This window comes from Grammomys surdaster, unplaced genomic scaffold (assembly GCF_004785775.1).
Source record: "Grammomys surdaster isolate TR1022 unplaced genomic scaffold, NIH_TR_1.0 317, whole genome shotgun sequence".
NCBI classification, from domain to species: Eukaryota; Metazoa; Chordata; class Mammalia; order Rodentia; family Muridae; genus Grammomys; species Grammomys surdaster.
Genome location: NW_021604736.1, coordinates 319497 through 336473, shown reverse-complemented (window position 1 = coordinate 336473; position 16977 = coordinate 319497). Strand labels below are relative to the sequence as shown.

At 40.5% G+C, this 16977-nt stretch overlaps 1 protein-coding gene across 9 annotated transcripts in view; it reads right to left on the bottom strand.

Moving 5' to 3' along the window:
* Positions 1-16977, bottom strand: part of LOC114629825 (protocadherin gamma-C4) — a 122204-nt gene that overhangs the window by 32891 nt on the left and 72336 nt on the right. The window lies entirely within an intron of this gene.

Here is a 16977-nt window from a genome sequence, read left to right as displayed (position 1 = left end):
GGGGACGGGCCCGGGCCGGATCTCCAGCGTCTTCATTGGCCGACAGCGGCACACAGAGTCCCAGCCAATAACTGCACGAAGAATGCGCTAGCGCCGGGTTCTTTGAGCAGGACACGCGCTCGCGCCAGGAACTTCACTTTCCTCTGGCTGCTTTCCACAGTTTCCTGTTCAGAGCTCAGCCAGCGCCAGGGGAGCAAACCCAATCTGCGGGCGTATCTGTTCACCTCCCACCCCAACCAGGCCCATTAAACACTTTAATGGTTATCTTTGATCACAAGAAAGGGGAATGATCCAAGCCGAATACAACACAGCGTCGACTGGCAAAACGACAGCAAACTGGGTCTGTTGGAGGGCAGAGGAAGCAGTGGACTCTGCTCGGAAGGAGGGATGAGTATTTCTGGGAAGATTAATATTATCACTTTTATGGGCCGTGAGATATACGCAGCTTACAGGTAGATTCTGACTTTGCGTGTATGAGGGTTTATTCTCCAGCATACGTCCCTTCCCCCAAACCCCCGTTTTATCTTTTTCCAAACCGAGGCTAGAATTCATTACTTTCTCATTAGAGCAAATCAAGAGTACTACTATCTGTTTGTCTTAACTCTGTCTTGAGATTTTAAAAATAAAGTCAAGGAATTATTTCCTTTAAAATTGGATGCCATCATTGTTTTCAAGGATGCTTTTTAAGGCACAAAAGGCAACGGGAAATTTCCCTACCTGTTTTTTTTTTCTCCCAACCGTGTAATCACAATTGGTTAAAACACGATCTCTCAAATACGCTGTTCCGGGATTAACCATTTCCCAAAGGTTCTGAGTTCATGTTGCATTGCTGATAAAGAAATCTCCCATCAGAGAGAGAAGGGGAGGGGCAGGCCATATGGTACCCAGGACCTCGCATAAAGTGATGGTAGCAACACTCTATAGACAAAGCTTTAGTCACAGAATAAAAAGTTCTGCATTTAGAATTGTAGACACTAACTCCACCCCCAAAGTAATGGTTAGAATAAGGAACACGAGTTAGCTATGAAATGAGGCTGAGTTTGGCTGTATGTTTTGGACAAGAAACTAACCCGGGGGCTTCTAGAATCCCACCCTGTTCATGATCAGATGAAAGTGCTTGGTACAAAGTAAGCCTCAACTAATGGTGGAAAGCAACCCACTGGGTGTTACATGTGAAGTGTTAGGAGCCTCACACTCTTTCTAAATAAATGCCTTGTCTGACCAGTCACTAGTCTTAATCACACGCAGTGAGTGAGATACCCAAAAAAGGGATTTTTTTTTCTGACGAAATGAAAAGCCACATCCTCAGTACTAACCCTATGCTCCACCCACCCACTCCACGGTTTTAAAGTCAGATAACACATGCTTGTAATCCTGAGGCAGGATGAGTGTTGTGCTCCAGACCAGCCTCCCCCCAATCCCCTCCAAAAACCTAAAACAAACCCAGTGTTAAGTACTTAGATGAAAACTGGCTAGACTAGCAAGAACTGTGATCTGTATTAAGGAGGTGGACACATCAGGATTTAGATTCTGCACTATAGTCCAGTCACTGGCTACTAGGTGTGAGAACCAGTGTTACAGGCAGGCACTGGGGGCTTGTCAGCAGTGAAGAATTTGCACTTTACCAAAATACCTAGCTGGTGAGAAGATACATTAAAGTTTGGCAAGAGCTGAATTTGGTGGATGACTCAGAGAGCACCGATTTAAGTTTTATTTTGTCTGTTCACTATCACATAAGTCAGAATTTAGACTCTCTGAAAGCTTTGAGGGGAGAGGATTGCGGATTGAATCGAAGGTCTTATGCAGGTTAGACAAAACAAGCATTTAATATCTGGGTTACACATTCCCAGACACAGAAAACCAGCCTTTAAAATGTATGCCATTCTCCTTAATAGTAAGGCCCATAGCTCTGAGACCTCTTCCTAAACCAGCAGATATCTCTGAGATTCCTTCTCCACAGTAGGTGGGATAAGCTTGCCCAATATCCAATTAGGCCATGTATTTCTCTCAGATTCTTCTAGATAGCACAGCATGGTGTTCCCTTTGTATGGAATTCACGTCCTCACTCACTAAGCCTCCACCCTTCCAGTCTCTATTTCACTACAGTACTTTCAAAGCGGTCATTAGCCAAGCAAGACCCTTTGTGCCCCAAGGCCTTTCTCAAGGCCATTTCTCTCCCAGTAAAGTGTCTTTTCCCTTTGCTTGCTTATAACCCAAACCTTTTATGTCTCAAGAACCAAAATACCAACCAGCCAACTGAAGTGGGGTATGGCTCCGCTGGTCAAGTATACCAGGCCCTGGGTTTGATACCCAGCACCAAAAAAGTCTGGGCATGGTAGTGTGTATTTATAATCCTAGCTCCTGGAGAGTGAAAGCAGGCGGGTCAAGACTTTATCATTGGCTACAAAGAATTTGAAGCCTACCTGAGCGATATGAGATTTTACCTCAAAACAAAACACAACAAAAATTTAAGGTTTCAGTTAAAAGCAGGATCCTTTGCTTTAGCCTCTTGGGACACCTAATACAACTTAAGATTTTATTGATTTTTTTTATTAGTTATATCAATTATACAAAGTAAGGGGCACTGCTGTGACATTTCTATACATGCATGTGATGGACATTTATCATGTTTCCCCTACTAACCTTTATCCTCTCCCCCTCATTTCCCCCACCCACCTCCCAACAACCCTTCCTTCATTTTCATATCCTTTCCTCTCACTCCATCTCCAGATTCCACTCCCAAGAGAAAACATGTGATACTTGTTTTTGTAAAGTTGGTTTATTCCACCTAAGCAGAAATAGTAGGAGGAACTGATGGCTTAGATTGCATTAAATTATTTTCTAAACATGTATACCTCTCCCATACAAAAGAAATGAAAAGGAGAAATCACTATGACAGAAACCATATCATTTCTGATGGTTGTATGTATTCTCCCCACACCCTATCTCATAAGTACTGTATGTGTGTATGCTGTGTGTGTTCGTGCACACACGCTCACAATGAGGATTTAAATGGTTCAATTCACACATGCTAAGCACATACCATGCCACTGAGCTACACCCCATTGCTTTCCCCCTGTGGTGATGATGATGATGATGATGATGATGATGATGATGATGATTGGTGTTAGGAATCAAGCCCAGGAGCCTTGAGGCAGGCAAGCACAAGCACAGGAATAGTTTAGTTACCTGAGATTCTAGTTAGTTTGAGATGTGCACACAACCATCATATAATAATATGCCTGGCAGCCGGAGACCTTTACCTGCACACACTATGCACATACACATCTCTCTGCATAATGTATCAGCAACCTATTCCCAACACAGGACCTCCATCTGCATTGAGTTGCATGTACCCTGGGTAAAAATTTCCTCCTCTTAAAGACTGTCAAACTTGGACAGACTCTCTTCAGTTGTAGACCATGTTTGTTATGGTGCATGGATGGAAAGGCTGATTCCTCCCAAACTGTTTCTGTGTGTGTGTGTGTTTGTGTGTGTGTGTGTGTGTGTGTGTGCAATAAGGCAAAACTGTTTCTAAGTGAATTTTTAGGGATGCTCCCCTATTTAACACGTTACCCCCGTGCATTACCGACAGGCACGTGATTAAAATCAGATGCATTATAGGAAGGGGCATACACAGTAAAAATGGTCATGACCTAATCCATCAATCAAAACAGAGAACCATCCAAACTATGCCCCTTAGCAACCAGCTCCTCCTATTAGGTTCCCCATAAAAAAAGCCCCAGGCAATAACTGGATGCCCTTGAGTGCTTCCATTGTGATAGCCGGCTGTCAATCTTCATAATATAGGATTTTCTGATCTGTACTACTCCTTTGTTTTTGAATAAAGTTTCCTGGCTACTTTGCAGCCTGTGTGGGTTTTTTAATTTTATTCTTGCATAAGAGGCGAAAAACCTGGAAACCCCAGACCAGACCCTAACTACTGGTAACAACATCTGGACAGGAGCTGGCCAAATGCTCTTCTTCTGAGTCCATAATACCAGGCCCTAGAAATACTTTAAAAATATTTGTTTTATTTTATATGTATGAATGCTTTTGGCTGCATGTATGTATACTGTGTGTGCGTCTATTGCCTTTAGAGGCCTGAAGAAGATGCTGGTTCCTCTGAACTAGTACAGGTGGGTATGAACTGCCATGAAAGTGCTAGGGTTCTCTGCACGAACAATGGGTGCTCTTAACTTCTGAGCCGTCTCTAGAGACCCCCCCCAACCCCGATACTTTAAAATGTAATAGCTTTCATATAAATGTTATAGTGAGTAACTGTAACAAAACCAAGGAGTATAAACCTATACACGCACTCATTTGAGTGCCGTCATTTTCTCTAGGGAGTCCCCTGCCCCCCAGTGCTGGAGACTGACACAGCATCAGAATTTTCTTGCCTCTATCTTTATCATTTTTGTTTTATAATTTCAAGACATCTTATGACCTATGAGATATAGCAAAAATAATTTAAAAACAGGAAGTACAGGTGTTATACAGTAGATAGCAAGGGTTTGACATCAAAAAAGAATCAGCTTCCAATTCTGGATGTTACGTTTGTAGTTACTTAACTATGAAAATTTTATTATTTTTATTTTTAATGTATTTTATTCTTATGGAGCTGGGGATTGACTGTAGGGCTTTGAACATACTAGACAAGCACTGTACCTCTGAGCTACAAAGGCACAACATTTTTATTTTTAACTTCCATCCTCTTTCTTTGTGAACTAGAAATAATAATAGTGTCCGTTGTATAACTACAGGGACCTGAATCAACTTCAAATCGGTTCAATAACCATACTTGGTTAGCTACATGGTATTTTAGAACTCACACACAGCTTAAGGACTTTTAATGAATTCATTTAGCCAACACCTTACTACTCTCACCCCCAAATTTCCCTCGTACTTGTACAGTTTTTGTCCTAATTTTAACCTCCAGAAATCCCATATCCACTTTCTCTCTTTGTGGCTTTTGCTTTTTTAAGAAAAAGGAGACTCAACCCAGGAGTCTGCTAAGGTAATGCTCTGTTACTGAGCTACACCTTTAGTTCCATGGTTTTGATTTTTATAGAATTTCTGTTAGAAAGGAATAGCAGACAGCCATTGCAGTGCATTGACCTCCAGAGAGAGAGCCCTGGAAAACTGAGCTTCACTGAGAACAGATAAATAGAAGTGGAGCGGCTAGGGCATTGGTGACGTCACAAAGAACCGAGGAGAGGTGGGGCAGAGCGCTGCGCGGCGGCTTGATGAAAGGAGGCTGTTTAGCTGAAGAGAAATGTGCCACAAGGAAGATGAAGGCTCCATACCGAGAAAAGGGGAGCCGTCCCAGACAAAAAAATAGCAAGAAAAGGAGGGCAAGGAAGATGAGGGAAAGGGAGATGCATATGGTTAGATGTGGTTCCAGCTCAGTTATTTTGTTTCTTGTGTCCAAAGCATTTAGCTACCCCTCCCCCTTCTGCTGACCACAACACCACTTTCTATTTACTTATTATTATTGTTATTATTATTGATACATGATTTCTCTGTGTATTTCTGGCTGTCTTGGAACTCACATTATAGACCCGGCTGGCCTCCAACTCACAGATCCGCCTTCCCACTGCTGGGATTAAAGGTGTGGGGCACCACTGCCCAGCTAATGCAACCTTTTTAAAGAAAATCTAAAGTAGGAAACTGTGTCAGATTTGCTTCTAACCTGCAATCTCCCCACCTCCTCACGAGTCAAGGTCTCGCTGTGCAGCTCTCACTGGCCTGGAACTCACTGTGTAGACTAGGTTAGCCTCAAAGTCACAGAGACTGAAAAGTCATGAGCCACTGCACAAGGCCTGCAGTGTGTGTGTGTGTGTGTGTGTGTGTGTGTGTGCGTGTGTTCCCAATAGCTCTATCCTAGCCTTCACAGTAACCATGTACTTTGCCTGCTATTGGGGTTGCAAATTAACATAAGAATTTAAAGCTGCCCAAATTACATGGGGATGGCACTTTACAGTGTTCCCTAACAATGCTCATATAAAGTAATTGTTCTGCTAGGTGATACCACTTAGTAATTGGAAAAAAAAAAACCAACTTCAGCACCAGCTGGTTTGTTGATATTCTGAACGTTTCCAGGCAAATATATATATTTTTATAGGAAGGAAAGGAAGAATGAAAACATGTACTCTTTTGTATCCAGCTTCTTGAGCATAATGTCAGCTCCAGTGTTGAGTTCACCCTCGATTCTCTTCTTCCTCTAAATGTTCTCACCTAGGAAGTGATACTTCTGGTGGGGTTGGAAACTCAGAAGCCGCATTTTAGCATCTTCTGCATCATCACATCTAGTTTATTACCAGTCCATACCAGTGCTGTTACCTCCAGTGTGGTGCACGTGTGTGTGTGCGTGTCTGCATGCCTATGTGTGTATGTGCTTTGTTTCACAGTTGTAGAAATTGAATCCAAGGCACATGCCAAGCAAGTATTCTATCACAAATACCAGTCCCAAAGGGTATGTGTGTGTGATTAAAAAATAATTATAATTATAAATATATATATGACTTTTATTTTATGTGTATGGATATTTGTCTGCATGTATGTCTGTGTACCCAAGGAGACAGAAAAAGGTATGGGATTCCCTGAAACTGCCATTACAGACAATTTCTAACCACTGAGTGAGTTGGGAATTGAACCCAGGACCTCTAGAAGATCAACCACTGAGCTATCTCTCCAGGCCACCAAAGTATATTTTAAAAATACCAACCACTTTCTCTGTCAACTGCAACCATCTCACTCAAAGCCCCTTTAGATACTAGAATAGTGTCCTTTCTGCTATCTTTACTCTGTCTTCCATTTCACATACAAAACCCTGAGACTTCCCTCCAAATCTGTGCGTTAAATATGCACCCTCCTTGTTGAACAACACCCGACACTAAAACTGACTATATAATTGTCTGTGCTAATGTAAAATAAAATTAAAGAGCTTGTGGGATTATTATGACAACAGGGAATTAACCCTGGGCAGGGGCCTTTCAAGTATGGGTCCCTTCCTAAAGTAGAGCTCCGTGTGATTCAACAGGCCCCACACTGACAGTGCCTCTGTCTGAACAGCATGCTAAGGTCAAATGAGAAGATGATTTGAGGAGAATCACAAGAAAAATAAATAATCTTATTACCAGACAAATATGTATCCCAATTTACACAGGTGGGAAGTTAAAGGATTTGGTAGAAAAATCTGAAGGATTTAGCTTTAATATTTACCTCAAGTTTACCTGAATATTTTAGATGCTTTGATTTGAAAAGATAATCTGCAAATTTAAGTAAATTTTGTAATATCTCATTCTGTCTACTCTCAGAACAAAAAGAGATTTCATAAATATTGTGGTGGCAGGAGAGATGGGTCAGAGGTCAGGAGCGTGAGGACAAGGGCTTGGATCCTAGCTGCCCCCCCATCACCCTCCCCCCCCCACTGTGGTGGCCATAGCAACCTGCAATGAGTTTCTGGTGATCCATGGCCTCCGGCCTCCATGAGCACCTGCATTCATGTGTACGTCTCATACATCATACACACACACACACACACACACACACACACACACACACAGAGGTGTGCACACACCTAAATAGAAATCTGAAAATATTTTGGAATAACAATAATGGTTTTAGAAGTCAAAGGGTTTGTGTTTGCTTGCCTGTTTTGAATTGGGTTTCACGTGGCCGAGTTTGCTCTGGAACTCACGATATAGTTGCAGATAACCTTGAGTTTTTTTTTTTTATTGTTTTCTTTTTCAAGACCAGGTTTCTCTGTGAGGTCCTGGATGTCCTGGATCTTGCTCTGTAGACCAGGCTGCCTACCTCTGCTCCCCAAGTGCTGAGATGAAAAGTGTGCACTACCCCACTCCACAGACCATGAGTTCTTGATCGTCCTCTTTAGATCTTCTGAGTAATCCACTTCACTGCGTATCATTAGCTTTAAGGAACAAGTAAGTGTATTTTTCTGGTCATTAAGATCTTTGTGTACTATAGAAGTTTAGTACATGAAAGTTGATATCTTTTTGTTGTTGTTCTTTTTTGAAACAGGGTTTCTCTGTGTAGCCCTGGCTGTCCTGGAACTCACCCTGTAGACCAGGATGGCCTCAGCCTCAGATATCCCTCTGCCTCCCAAGTGCTGGGATTAAAGGAGTGTGATACCACTGCCTGGCTGAAAGTTGCTATCTTATACAATGTAGAATTAAGAAATTTTATTTTACAATCATTTATGTGTGGTTTGTGTGTGTGTGTGTGTGTGTGTGTGTATGTGTGTGTGTGTGTATGTGTGTGTGTTGTGCCTTATCTTCTTGCCTCTCCTCTATCTAAGTGCTAGGATCAGACATATGTATCATTATCTGGAAAGAAAAAAATATATAAATAGACTCAAACATATGAAAAGCTAATTATATTCACACGATGAAATATACCAATTAAAGCCATTTTGAGGTGTGTAAATCAGACTGCCAGAAATTTACAGTTGAACAATGCACTGTGTAGTTGAGACTTAGGGATACCAGGCTGTTTAACTTAGTGAAGGGATATAGTGTGGCCTGAATGGATGAAAATTATTCTATCTTCTACAAAGTTTCACAGACCTTTGCTCCTTAACCTGGGAATTATGCTAATACGAATTTAACCTGAATATACATCTCAAAAATTAAAATAAGGGTTGCAGATACACGCCTTCAATCCCAAACTCTGGAGGCAGAGTCAGGCAGATCTCTGAGAGTCTGAGGCCAGCCTGGTCTACAGAGTGAGTTCCAGGACAGCCAAGGCTACATAATGAGATCCTGTCTCAAAATAAACATTTAAAATATTTAAAAAAAAATAAACCTTAGCTGGGCAGTGGTGGCTCACATCTTTAATCCCAGCACTCAAGAGGTAGAAGCCAGCAGAACTCTGTGAATTTGAGGCCAGCCTGGTCTACAGACCAAGTTCCAGGACAGCCAGGGCCATATAGCGTAATCTTGTCTCAAAAGACAAAAGAAAATGAAACAACAAAAAAATCTTTAAAACTATATGCATATAAGTGTATCAGATTATTCATTTTAGAATCATTTTTAATTTCAGAATATTGGAAACTACCTAAATGACAAATTATGGATGGTTGAACAAACTGAAGTATATGCATATACAATGGGATTTGTGAAAGTATTTTAAAAATGAAGATCCCTATAGGGTTAACATGACTTCCAGGATATATAATTTTTGCTTTTGATCATATGGAACAAACTATATCATTATAACAGCAGCAACAGCAGCAACAACAACAAAACCAATAAAAGGAAATGGAAAAACGACTGGACATGGTGTTGCTTCCTGCCTGATGATCAGAATTAAATCATCCAGGACTATATGGTAGAAGGAGAGAGTCAACTCATGTAGGTTATCATCTGAACTTCACAAGTGCACACACACACACACACACACACACAGAGGGGGGCATGCATGTGCACACATGCACACACACTCACATAAACACACGAATGCATTAATGCACATAAGTACAAAATTGTTTAAAAGGGAATCTAGACGAGGATTGCCTTGAGTCTCTGAACATGCAGAAACTGATATCCCACTGAGCCGGGCGTGCGTGAACACCATGGAGATATAAACTGAAGAATTCTTAGAGATCTTGAAGGCCTTGGAATGAATGTATAGCTTCCATTCAGGTAAAAACAGAATTCCTTTTCAACACTCACATCAATAAAAAAGGTCAAGATTTCATAGTAGGGTTAAGTCAGCTCAAAGCAAAAGCTACTATAGATCAATCCTAGGAAATCTTATAGGCCAGAACTTGATCTGAAAAGAAAAGTGCTTCTCAAAGCAAACTTTACCCCTTGAAGGAATACAGTAAGCCCAACTGAACAGTGTAACATTTACAATACCCGTCATTCACTGACAGACCAGCATCTGTCACACAGTAGGCCATCCCTAGCCCCTGTCCTTAAAGGGCAGACTTGAGGTGAGAACAGCATTGCCAACTCAGCCCCGAGCTCACCCAGTACTGCAGCCAGCAAGAAGCACTCATCTTTGAAAGGAATGCCCAGGGGTGTGAAAAGCATCTGGGAGCCAGGGAAGGATGCTGAGGGGTCAGAGACTGGACCTAGCAAGAGGCCAGGCTGTGTCCATGCTCTATGCGCTCTCCCATCTAGTCCCTGTCTCTTCCTATTTATTCCTCCTTCATTTCATACCCAGTGCTGATTTAGCAGGCCGTTAACTTCCTGCTCTTGCTCCCACCCCATTTCTGCCTCTCTTTTGAGGCACAGGCTCACTATGCAGCCTTGGCAGGCCTGGAACTCACAGAGATCAGCCTGCTTCTGCCTCCCAAATGCTGGGACTAAAGGTGTGCATCACCACACTCAGTGTCTAATAGGCTGGTCTTGTTTATAGGGTCTCTTCTGTCTCATCCTTCTAAGGCAGTGATTCTCAACCTTTTTAATGTCATGACCCTTTAATGCATTGATACCCTCATGCTGTAGTGAGTCCCAACCATAAAATTATTTTGATGCTACTTCATGACAACAATATTGCTACTCTTACGAATTGTAATATAAATATCAAGGAAATCTGATATGTGATTCCAAAGAGGTCATAGCCCACAGGTTGAGAACCACTGTCCTAAGGGCTAGGACTATTTTAGGATGCCTGATTGCATTTATTTTACCTCTCTCTTTCCATCTTACCCGTTTCCACTGAAAACTACATCATTTTACCTCTGGCCCTTAACTAACTGGCCCTTAAGAAAATTGGTGGGATTCTTTACACTTATTGATACACATATATACATTGATATGCAAGTATACATTCCTGAGTGTGTGTGCCACAGTGTACAAATTGAGTTCAGAGGACAACTTGCACGTGTGTGTCAGGGATTGAACTTAGGTCATCAGGCTTGGTGGCAGGCTCATTTACCCACTGATCTTGCTGGCTCACAAGTGATATTTTAAATTGACTATTGTTGTGTGCTCACAGTGGGCAAGTCCTTTGAGAGTGACTGTTTTTTCATACGGTATTCTACTCTTAGGTGAATTCTGGGATCAAGCCTGATTCTCTGAACATCAGTTCTAGCTGAAAAATAAAATGGCACCTCAATCCATTACAACCTAGTCCCTCTTAAACACTGAAAACACTTACAGTAAAAGAGTAAGAATGGTACATTTGGGGGACCTGAGCTCAATTCCCAGCAACTACATGGTGGCTCACAACCATGGGATCTGACGCCCTCTTCTGTCTGATGTATATTCTGTCATGCAGGCATGACATAAAAGTACACAAATAAGTAAACCTAAAAAAATACAAGAAACATTAAAGACCAACATGACCACTCCAAAGGGTACTAATCCCACAATAATGGCTTCCAGTGATAGTCAATTAAATGAAATCTCAGACAAGGAATTCAAAGAGCTGATTGTAAGTATGCACAAAGAGAGCAAAAAATAAACCCTTGCATGAATTACAAGAGAACACAGACTAAGAGCTGAATGAAATGAGGAAGTCATTACAGGGCATGAAGCTGAGATTTTATAATGAAAAATATGGAATAAAAACTAAATTGAAATACTGGAAATGAGCAATTCAGTAAGTTGAAAGCTCCATGGAAAGCCTCACCAACAGAAAGGATGAAAGGGAGGGAGGATATGTGAACTTGAAGACAAGGTACAAGGTTTGGACATTCCAACATGAACAGAGATAAAATGGTAGCAAGTGTACATGGGGCACTGAGCTGCGGGGTAGAGTAAAAGGGCCAAATCTCTGGATTATAGGCAAAGCAGAAGAAGGATTTCATACTAAAGACATGGAAAATCATTTTAAATAAAATCATAGCAGAAATATTTCCCAAATCTAGGGGGAAAGATGACCATTCTGGTGCAGGAAGAATTTAAAACACAAAACAGACATTATATTGAAACCCCTACATCACAATATAGTCAGGATGCTAAATATACAAAACAAAGAAAGCATATGGGAAGCCGTGAGAGAGGAACACCAAGTCACACATAAAGACAGGCCCAAAAAATAACAGCAGATTTCTCAACAGAAACTTGAAAAAGCTAGGGAGGCTTGAAATGTGTTTTAAGTCCTAAAAGTCAACAACAGCCAACACAGACTATTATGCCTAGCAAAACTGTCATAATTGAAATAGAAAGAAAAACATTTCCATTTTCAAAAAGCTAAAGAAATTATTGACCATTTAGCCAGCCCTACAGAAGATTCTTGAAGGAACCCTTTGAACTAAGGGAAACAGCTAACCACATCATGGGGCCACAGAAAAGAATAAACCACTCTAGACCATTAGTTAAGCAAAGGAAGAATGTAAAAACACCAAACATTACAGAAATCTGTAAGACAACAAGAGTTGGTACATACCTGTCAGTAAGTTTGATATATAATTGTCTCAATTGACCAATGAAAAGGCACTGACTAACACTCGATTAACAAGCAGGATTCATCTGTGTGTTGCCCCTGAGAAACACACCTCATTGTCAAAGACAGGTACTGTCATGGGGTGAAAGAATGGAAAAAGATCTCCCAAGCAAATGGCACCAGTAAATAAGCAGATGTTGCTGTTCTTATATCTGACCAAATAGATTTCAGACCAAAGCTCGTCAGGAGAAATAAAGTTCAGTTCACACAGGTCAAGCAAACAACCAATAAAGAGTATATTACAGTTTTAGACACACACATGGAATACAAATATTCCCAATTTCAAATAACAAATACTACTAAATATAAAGTCACAGATTAACCCCACCACTATAGTGGGTGACCTCAGTATTCTGCTTTCACCAATAGACAGGTCACTCTGACAGAAACAGAGAAGCATCTGAGTTAGATGACACAGATGACATTAGATCGACTGGACCCCATAGCCATCCACATAACATTCCACCCAAACACTGCATAATGAACCTTCTTCTCAAGTGCCCATGGAATTTTCTCTAAAATAGATCATATACTAGGATATAAAGCAGATTTTAACAAATATAGGGAAATTGAAATACATTTTATATTCTATCTGACCATAGTATAAGACTAAAAATCAAGGGACTAGAGAGATGGCTCAGCAATTGAGAGTATTTGTTACTCTTACAGAAAACCCGAGTTTGATTCTTAGCACCCACACTCGGGGGTTCATAAGCACCTGATACCCAAACTTTAGGGGATTCAACTCTATCTTCTGGCATCTACAGGCAATTGCAAACATATGTGCATATACATCATGTATACATACACATTAATAATAATAATAATAGATAATAATATTTAAAGCCTACCCCCAAATCATCACTAAAAGGAACCATAGAACACACACAAAATCAAGATCAAACAACACCCTACTCAACAACAAATGGGCTATTGAAGAAACCAAGAACGAAACATTTTCTAGAGTTACCTTGAGCTATGTTAGATACTGTCTCAAACGAAGAACAAATAATCCTAGAACTGATTGAAAAGAAAACACAACATATCAAACCTATAGGATATAATGAAAGCAGTCCTATGAAGAAAGTTTATAGCTATAAATACTTGCATTAAAAACAATCAAAGAGGGCTGGAGAGATGGCTCAAAGATTAAGAGCACTGACTGCTTTTCCAGAGGTCCTGAGTTCAGTTCCCAGCAACCACATGGTGGCTCAAAATCACCTGTAATGGGATCTGATGCACTCTTCTGGTGAGTCTGAAGACAGCTACAGTGTGATGTACACTACAGTACAGCTACAGTACAGTGTTTATATAAGAATAAATAAATAAATAAATAAATAAATAAATAAATCTTTAACAAATTAATTTGGGTTTTCTTAAAAAAAAAACAATCAAAGAGGCTGGAAAGAAGGCTCAGTAGTTAAGAGCAATTGCTGCCCTTTTGGGGGACCCAAGTTTGGCTCCCAGCCTCCATGTGAGGCAGCTCACAATCATCTTTAAATTCAAGCTCCAGGGGGTCTGCAACATCAGGCTTCTGCATGTGTGTGCATTCATAAGTACATGCCCACATGCAGAAGCACACATACCTACCCATGCATAATTAAAAGTAACAATTTAAAAATAGATCTTTAAGAAAATATCAGAGTAGTCTCAAATAAGTAATTTAATGATACACCTTAGGGGCCTTGGAAAGCCAAGAACAACTGAAACCCCAAGTTACTATACAGAAAGAAATAATTAATAATCAGGGCAGAAATGATGAAAACAAGATGAGTAAAACACAAAGAATTAATGAGACAAAGAGTTGGTTCTTTGAAAAGATAAATGAGATAAACAAATCCTTAGCCAAATTAACCAAAAGAGAGTGATCACTCAAATTATTAAAATCAGGGATGAGAAGAAAGTCATTACTACAGACGACAATGAAATTAAGAAAGCCATTAAGAAGTTGGAACTTTTAGAAGGACGTATAGAAGAAAAAAATCTTTAGGACTTGAGACATTTAAACAGTTCTCAGCATAGCATGATCTATAGGGAATTAGATTCATAAGAGAAACGTCATAAATTGGACTATGTTCAAATTAAAAACTAGTCTGCAAAAGTCCTGGTTAACACACACACACACACACACACACACACACACACACACACACACAAAATGGTTAGTTTTGTAGAAACCATCAGACTTTTCCAGAGAGCTGTCCCATTTTGCATTCCCACCAGCAGTGTTTGGTATTCTCATCCACACTTGAACTTGTGCACCAGGTTTTAAATAGCCTTGTGCATTCTTGCTGTAGTTGTAATTTGTAAATCTACAATAGGCGACTGACACTGAGTACCTATATGGTTTGTCATTCACGTGCTTTCTTTAGAGAAGTTTGTCTTTTGACCATTTTTAAATTTGGTTATATTTTTTATTGGAAAGCCAAAGTAAACGGTTTTATTACAACTTTCCATGCACACAGTGTTCTGTCATTGTATCTGCCCTGTCTACTTATAACTGAATCTTAGGAATTATTATGAATTTTAAACTTTTAGAAGTCTTTCGGATATGCTAGATATGAGTTTCTAGATAAATGTTTTGGAAACTTTTCAAATTAAATAAAGGTTTATTTTTATTCTATGTGTATGAGTACTTTACCTGCATGTGTGCTTTCCTGGTGCCTACAGAGGTCAGATGCCAGCATCAGACTCCCTGAGATTGGAGTTATAAATGGCTATGAGCCACCATGTAGGTTCTGAGAACTGAATTCAAGTACTTGCAAGAGCAACAAATGCTCTTAAGCACTGAACCAGCTCTCCAGCCCCCACTGGAAATTTCTCAATTTTTTCCTATTTTCACGTGTGTGTAGTGTGCATATGTGTGTATATTTTGCATATGTGTGTATGTGAATGTATGTTTATATGTGCATGTGTGTGTGCATTTGTGCATGTGTAGGTCCAGGGGTGGTATAGGGATTGTCCTTAGCTGCTTTTTCATCTTTTTTGTTGATGTTGTTTTTTGTTTTTATGGTTTTGGTTTGGTTTTTCGAGACAGGGTTTCTCTGTGTAGCCCTGGCTGTCCTGGAACTAACTCTGTAGACAAGGCTGGTCTCGAACTCACAGAAATCCACCTGTCTCTGCCTCCCAAGTGCTGGGATTAAAGGCGTGCGCCACCACTGCCCAGCCTGCTCTTTCATCTTATTCAGGCAGGATCTCTCAGTTGAACCCCAAGTTCACAGATATGACTCTGAGGATCTCCTATGTCAACTTTGAAGCTGTATTTATAGGAGGGTCACAATACCTACACTGTGTATAACAAAGTGAGCATCTAACATGTAGAGAAGCATTTACCAAAAGTTAATACTAACTTGTTCATAACAAAAACCCTCAATAAACCAGTGCAACTTCTTAAATCAGCTAAATAGTGTCAATGAAACTTCAACGGACAAAAACCAAATGCTTTCTCTTAGAAAAGATCAGAAACAAAGGAAACATGCCAACTCACACCATTTCTACTTACTTCTGTCCTAGAATTCCTAGCTAATGCAGTAGGACAAGAAAAAGAAAGGGGTAAGAGAAAAAAGGAAGAAATAAAATGTCTATTTGTTCATAAGAGAATTGTTTGGGTATCTAGAAATCCCAAGAAATCTAGTCTTATCTCTGTTCTATTGTTGTGAAGAGTTACCATGTCAGGACGACTCTTATAAAAGAAAACATTTAATCAGGAGCTTGCTTACAGTTTGAGAGGGAAGTCCCATTTTCATTAGGAAAGGAAGCAGACAGGCATGTTACTGCAGCAGTTGCTGAGAGCTTTATATCCTGATCCACAGGCAGAGAGTGACCTGGCCTCTAATGTGTTATTGAAACCTCAAAGCCTACCCCCAGTGACACACCTACTCTGATGAGACCACACCTCCTAATCCTCCTCAAACAGTTCCACTACCTGGGGACCAAACATACAAATCTATGATCCTATAGGGGTCACTGTCACTCAAACTACCACATCTACCAAGCTACCACTAGAGTCATTAAGGGCCCAGGTTCCAGGTGCCAATTTGTCACAACCCTGTGGTCATCTGGGAAGAGAGAACTTTAATGGAGAACTTTCCCCCACCAGATCAGCCTATAGGTAAGTCTATGGGGGCATTTTCTTTATTAATAATTGATGTTGGAGGGCCAGCTCTCTATGGGTGGTGCCACCCCTAGGCTGGTCCTGGGTTTAAAAACAGCAAGCTGAGCAAGGCATGATGATCAAGTCAATAAGCAGCACCTCTCGATAGCTTCTGCTTCAGTCTCTGTCTTGCGCCCCCGCCCCCGCCCATGAACTGTAACCTATTACCTGAAATAAACCCTTTCCTCCTCAAGATGGTTTTGATCAGTGATTTAGCACAACAAACAAAATGTATATTCTTTATTAATTTTTTAAGAATTTAATATGTACATATAATTTTTTATCATATTCACCCCCTTCTAACTCCTCCCATACTTGCCTGCTATACCCCACATCCTCCAAAGGTCATATTCTCTCTCTCTCTCTCTCTCTCTCTCTCTCTCTCTCTCTCTCTCTCTCTCTCT